General features: G+C 33.8%; 1 long non-coding RNA gene across 1 annotated transcript; it reads left to right on the forward strand.

The window, feature by feature from the left end:
- Positions 1-476: 476 nt before the first annotated feature.
- On the forward strand, positions 477-5812 carry LOC126884226 (uncharacterized). Its single transcript, XR_007697881.1, has 3 exons — positions 477-863; positions 1015-1404; positions 2473-5812. It is a non-coding gene; the product is annotated as an uncharacterized LOC126884226 (long non-coding RNA).
- Positions 5813-7301: the final 1489 nt, after the last annotated feature.

A 7301-nucleotide genomic window follows, 5' to 3' on the forward strand; every position in this document is an offset into this window, starting at 1 on the left:
TGGCCGGTGTTTGCAGGGGGCCGGTAACACAGGTTTTACTGTAGTTTAAATCGAAAAGATTAAATCTTAATTCAAAATTGTATATACAATTATTACAATTATAAACTATAGTTTAATATCCAAAACATGTTTTTGATTTTATGTAATGTAAAGAAAATCTTATTTGTAAATTATTGGTTACAATGTTTAACAATAGGAAATATTCAAGAATAAATAAAATAAAAGTTTAATCCTAACAACACAAAACATTCCAGGAATGTAGGTACTACCGTTCTATTCCCTGAACATCTATCTGATTAAATTATGGGTGGAAAGTTACCACAAGATATTCTATGTACAATGTCTTCCTGGAGGGGTAAAATTTTCCATTATACCCTATTCCACGAACATACGCCTGTTTTGGATTACTTCGACAACGAATATTTTACTGTGCAAAATAAGAAGAACGAAAGTAAATTGAAAATTACATTATTGTTTATTGGAATAATTATTAGCGCCATTTACTTTCGTACTTCTTATGTTGCGCAGTAAAATATTCGTTGTCGAAGTAATCCAAAACAGGCGTATGTTCGTGGAATGGCCCATACAAGATTTTAAGAGAGGCCATTTACTGTTCAATTTGCGTTCATTTTCAAATTTGCCGCGCGAATATCTATGTAGCGTCGCGTGGTCATTGGTCATCACATTTCATATAATTTCATTTTCGTAAGATAACCGATAACCTAAAAATTTAGTAAAAATTTTGATTGGAAAAAAATGCATCGATAAGGGGGTGTGGGAAATGGAAATTAGTGGCTTTTTTGCTGTACTGTGTGCTAGTTTTTGCTCTGGGCTCTGGCTGGATCTCTTGTTTAAACAATTTTGTAAGTATTATAAAATCCGTTTTCAATTTTCTTTATTCTTTACGAAACGAATCATTTATGCATGCATATTATTACCTGTAAATAGTATCTATATCTTTTGATTTTTAATTGTAAAGAATAGAAAAATTACGTTCATTTTAATTTTTTTTAGAATCAGCTGAAAGTGGTCTACAAAAAAAAAACAAGAAGGAAATGTATAGCCTTGTGGCTATGAAAGGCAAAAGAGAGATATAAAAAGTGTATTGGCTAGTTGGAAGAAAGTCCACATTGTCCATGCATAATAAGTTATTACTTTATCAACAAATATCAAGAAGATAGCAGGAAGTCACGAGCAACACGAGCAATTGAACAACTTCATAAGTTCAAGAATATCGAGGAAATCCAGCTCCTCGATACTACTGGGCAAACTAGAAGATTGAAGAGGACAAAGCCTTTTGAACTAGTTTGAGTGATAGGTGATAGTGAAAAACGGAGCATAGTGCTTGTGTGCTGTGCCTGTGTATGTTAGAATAGTGCACGATCTTGTTAGATTAGATCAGCGGTTCTCAACCACCGTGTCGCGACACACTGGTGTGCCGGAAGAACCTATCAGGTGTGTCGCGAGATTTACGAATAAGAAATTTTTATTTATATTTTTTTACTTGTTATAATATACCAATCATGCACTCAACCATTTTTTTTAACTATTAGGTATAGGTATACCACGTTATACCAATGAATAAAGTGCCTATCCGCAATTGTTTCCTCTCTAACTGTTTTTAAAAATTTTAACATTTTTACATTTTGACATTTTTAATAAGCTAAATTCTTTGAATGCAACTATGCAAAGACGAAAGGAAACCATAATATCATCAATTGATAAAATAAGTGCGTTCTCCAAAAAACTTACATTCTGGAACTCGGTTATAGAAAAAAAAAACGATTTGACTGCTTTTCCCGAAACCTCTATAACTTTAATTAATTTGAAATCTGAAGAACAGACTCTACTAAAGGAGATCATGAACGATCACTTATGTAAGTTGCAAGAAGGGGTAACTAAATACTTTCCCCCTGTCTTGAGTGCTAACTGTGAATGGTTGATTGCATTTGACGAGAACAACTTAAGCAAGGCAGAATTAACCTGTTTTCAAGGAACAACTTATTGAAGTGTATTCTGGCACAGTTTTTAAAATCAAAATTTAGAGAAGTAGCTCCGGATGTTTTTTTATTTCAGTTAAGAATGACTACCCAGAATTAGCAAAGAAAGCAGTATCCCTTTTACTGCCGTTTTCGACCTCGTACTTATGTGAATCTGCATTTTCTGCGATGAAAAATATAAAATCTAGCTACCGGTCTCGACTATTTGATGTGGACAGCGAGCTGAGGGTGTGTCTGTCTACAATTCGTCCTCGGATAGAAATACTTTGCAAAAGTCATCAGGGTCAAATTTCTGTTTTGTTTTTTGCTTGTTATGTTCTTACGAAATAAAAAATAATATGCTTAATATATTCATCTGTACTTACCTACCACTAGCAAAAATTTGTACATATAAGGGTGTCGCGAATCTGTAAGGAGTACGTAAGTGCGTCGCTAAGTAAAAAAGGTTGAGAACCGCTGGATTAGATAAGAGACGCTATGGGGTAAGCTCTTCATTTTAAGAAACAGTAGTCATTTAGGTTAAATTAAAATTGCTCCTTGGTCAGTTATGACCAGATTGTTTTTTTATGTTTGGCAAAAAGGACTTAAGTCAGAATTGCACATTGATAATGTTTTGATGATTTCTGGACCAGAAAAAAACTGTTGTAGATGTAAACTGTATGTACAGTAGAATCTACTACAGTACTGTAGAAATCATCAAAACATTATCGATGTGCAATTCTGACTTAAGCCCTTTTTCCCAAACATCAGAGAATTGTAATGTACAATAATTCTCCTATCTGCTTTTTCATGAATTTTGTAGGAGACGAAAAACCATTTTTAGGATCATCTGCTTTCACATGTAAATTTTGACATGTTTTGTAGTAAATAGATAGTTGAATTTACTACAAAACATGTCAAAAAATATATGAAAACAGGAGGTGACTATAAAAAAAGTTTTTAGTCTCTCTTACAAGACTCATGAAAAAACAAATCGGAGGTATGTCACATCTGTGACTATATCCAGGGAATGTCTAAAAAATATACTTTGATGTCCCAAGAACCAAATATAACCTACAGTCCATCTAATTTACTTACTGTTGCACATCATTATCTACGCCAGAGATCTAAGTTGACATAGTTGCCAAAGTATAAAAAGATCCTGAATCCATTTTAAATCAAATCTATCACATAATTATTGTAAACGTGGATTATACAACAAAACAAATTAATATTCAATGTAAATAAGTAAAAACTTAAGAAATAGAGAACAAGAATTAAGTTATAATCTTTTAAGATTTGCAGTGCAAGCGTTTTTGCACTGCATTGTTAATAATTAAAAAACGGCTCCGAACTCTTGGCAAAAAGCCGGTAGGTTTCTTTGTATAAGTATGTCTACAATAACAACTAAAAAAGTTGTCAGATACCACGATGATTATTCCAAGTCGTTATAAAATTAGGTGAAATTTATATTTTTATAGTAGAGGATCTTTTTATAGTAAAGTAAATAATAAAGACAGTAAATATAATAAATAAAACAGATACTTATAGTAAAGAATATAAACAAATATGAAGTGTCATCACCACAACTGTCAAATAAATGTTACCAATTTATTCTAAAATGTCACCTTCGTTCGATTACAGTTACAGTGTGATCCGAACAAATCTGCTTCATAAAAACGCTTTATAATCCATTTATACAAATTAAATGAAACATATTATTGTGTATTTCTTTAGGTTAACATTAATAGAAATCTTCAAATATTATTTCTACGCGTATATAATAAAATATGTCTAGAGTCTGTATTTCCAGTGTACTCAGCAAAGTGATTCTAAAAAAGAACACACCTACCGCCTAAATATGTCGTGTTGGTATCATGCGACCTCACAGACTACGACGCGAATGACGCACAACAGTTAGTAAATTAGACGAAGTATGTAGATATATACAGGGTGTAACAAAAATACAGGTCATAAATTTAATCACATATTCTGGGACCAAAAATAGTTTGATTGGACCTAACTTACCTTAGTACAAATGTGCACACAAGAAAAGTTGCAGCCCTTTGGCTGCAACTATCTTACGAAAAAACTATAGTAAAATTTGGACACCCCATAAAAATTTTATGGGGGTTTTGTTCCTTTAAACCCCCCCAAACTTTTGTGCACGTTTCAATTTAATTATTATTGTAGTACCATTTAAACACAACGTTTTAAAAACTTTTTTGCCTCTTATTGCTTTTTCGAAAAGTCAATTTTTATCGAAATATTTTGAATATTTGTCAAATCCACCACATATTTGTATATGGTTAAGTACGATTATGGAGACTTGGTAATAATATGCAGACTTATTTATGCTTTACATTTTTAGGTATATTTTGAACCATATTAAAAAAGAAGCCAGATCTCGATAAAATGTGCCTTATCGAAAAAATACAAAGAGGCAAAAAAGTTTTAAAAACATTCTGTTTAACTAATGGTACCTCAGTAATAGTTTAATTGGAACGTACACAAACATTTGGGGGGTTTAAAGGAACAAAACCCCCATAAAATTTTTATGTAGACATGTTAAAAAAGAAGTCGCAACTCGATAAAAACTGCCTTATCTGAAAAATACTAAGAAACAAAAATATTGAATTTAACTAATGGTACCTACCACAATAATAAAATTGAATTGGAACGTACACAAAAGTTTGGGAGGATCTAAGGGATCAAAACCCCCATAAAATTTTTATGGGGTGCACAAATTTCACCATAATTTTTGTTTAAGATATTCCTGCCATAATACTGCCACATGTCCATTTTCAATAAAAAATCGCTAATAGTTTTCGATATAATCGAAAAAACCGATTTTCATTTTGTAATTTCAAAGGGCTGTAACTTTTTTTATGTGCATATTTGTACTAAGGTAAGTTAGGTTCATTCGAACTATTTTTGGTCCCAGAATATGTGATTTAATTTATGACCTGTATTTTTGTTACACCCTGTATATACAGGCGATTACGCACCACCTTAAAAATTGGGCATTTTTGATGTCTCGAATTTCCTAAACCTGTTGTTGCATCTAAGTGATTTTTTTATAATATTCTAGCCTAGACCCTAGGCTATAGGTTAAGTACCTCCTTATGCTTGTCATGCACGGGGAGCTATACTGTAATATATATTATATCACATCGCTCTCTATAGTAATGAGTGAGCCTGTACATACGGAACCATTTGTTTCCTGTCTGCAGGCTCACTCATTACTATAGAGAGCGATATGATATAATGTACATATATTACAGCATAGCTCCCTGTGCGTGACAAGCTTAAGGAGGTAACCTATAGCCTAGGCTATAATATTATAAAAAAATCACTTAGATGAAACAACAGGTTTAGGAAATACGAGACATCAAAAATACCCCATATTTAAGGTGGTGCGTTAATTTCTTGGAGAAGTGTATTGTAATTTAATGTAAATAATGTAATATCCAATAATTGTAATTTAATATAAGATGTAATATAAGTTCCTTAAAAAATATATTTTTTATTTCCCACGACATTAGATGGATGTTCGGCAGCAAGACATTGGACCAAACTGGGACGTCCTATGAAGGCCCAATTGACGTCCACCGAACGTCCCTTCGGATGTTAAGTGGACCTCCATTGGACGTTTGGCAACGTGGCATTTGGACCAAAATTGGACGTCCTGTTAATGTCCAATTCACGTCCCCTAGGACGTCCGGTTAAGGTCCAATTTACTTCCGATTAAGGTCCAATTTACGTCCGATTAAGGTCCCATTTACGTCCGATTAAGGTCCAATTTACGTCCTATTAAGGTCCAATTTACGTCCGATTAATGTTCAATTTACGTCCGATTAAGGTCCAATTTACGTCCGATTAAGGTCCCATTTACGTCCGATTAAGGTCCAATTTACGTCCTATTAAGGTCCAATTTACGTCCGGTTAAGGTCCAATTTACGTCCGATTAAGGTCCCATTTACGTCCCATTATGGTCCAATTTACGTCCTATTAAGGTCCAATTTACGTCCGATTAAGGTCCAATTTACGTCCGATTAAGGTCCAATTTATGTCCTATTAAGGTCCAATTTACGTCTGATTAAGGTCCAATTTACGTCCGATTAAGGTCCAATTTACGTCCCCTAGGATGTCCGATCAAGGTCCAAATTACGTCCGATTAAGGTCCAATATACGTCCCCTCGGACCTTAGATGGACGTCCAATGGACGTTCGGTAGCGCGACATTTGGACCAAAATAGGACGTATAAAGGACGTTCCTCGGACGAAAACGGACGTCCAATGGACGTCCCTAAAGTCCGTGAAGGACGTCCAATGGACGTCCATTGGACGTCCTTGTGCTATTAGGGTTATAGGTCTGGATCCCGCGTATGAAAAAAAAGTTGATTAATAGCAAGCTGAAAATTTGTTAATAGCTTAAGGGTGTCTAGTCGGATAAACTTTGATATATGGGAACACTGTAAAAGGGGCAGTTTTAATTGTGGAACAGGTTAAAAATTTGGAACGGTCAGACCACGAAAACGGCACATGTATTTTGTCCGACAGAACAGACTTAAACTCTCCGAACAGAGCTTAAACTCTCATGCAAAAATCAGACTGCTATTTATCACCTGTCATAATTCCTGTCATTTGACATATTCTACATGTTTCACTCATTAAAACGCCCATTTGGTGATAAATAGCACTCTGATTTTTGCATGAGAGTTTAATCTCTGTTCGAAGAGTTTAAGTCTGTTTTGTCGGACAAAATAAATATGCCGTTTTCGTGGTGTGACCGTTCCAAATTTTTAACCTGTTCCACAATTAAAACTGCCCCTGTTCCAGTGTTCCCATATATCAAAGTTTATCGGACTGGACACCCTTAAGCTATTAACAAATTTTCAGCTTGCTATTAATCAACTTTTTTTTCATACGCGGGATCCAGACCTGCAAGTGTGTGTGATTATATTCAGATGAATATAATCTTATAAAATGGTGCAAAGGTTTTAAAATTTTGATTACGGTTAAAAAAAGTTGTAGGTTATACTCACGTGATCTTACATGCTAACCACCAAAATATTTGTAATTATGTAATATATGTAAATAAAATTTGTAATATTAGGTATATTTTGATGGTTAGCATGGTAAGGTCACGTGAGTATAACCTACAACTTTTTTTAACCGTAGTCAAAATTTTAAAACCTTTGCATCATTGTATCAGGTTATATTCATTTTAGGAAGGCACTGATAATGATTGGTCAAGGTCAACCAATCGAAAACTAGTTCTGTGATGTAGCCCTTTAGGGATTTTAAATAAATACCTTTT

This window comes from Diabrotica virgifera, chromosome 5 (assembly GCF_917563875.1).
Source record: "Diabrotica virgifera virgifera chromosome 5, PGI_DIABVI_V3a".
NCBI lineage: Eukaryota > Metazoa > Arthropoda > Insecta > Coleoptera > Chrysomelidae > Diabrotica > Diabrotica virgifera.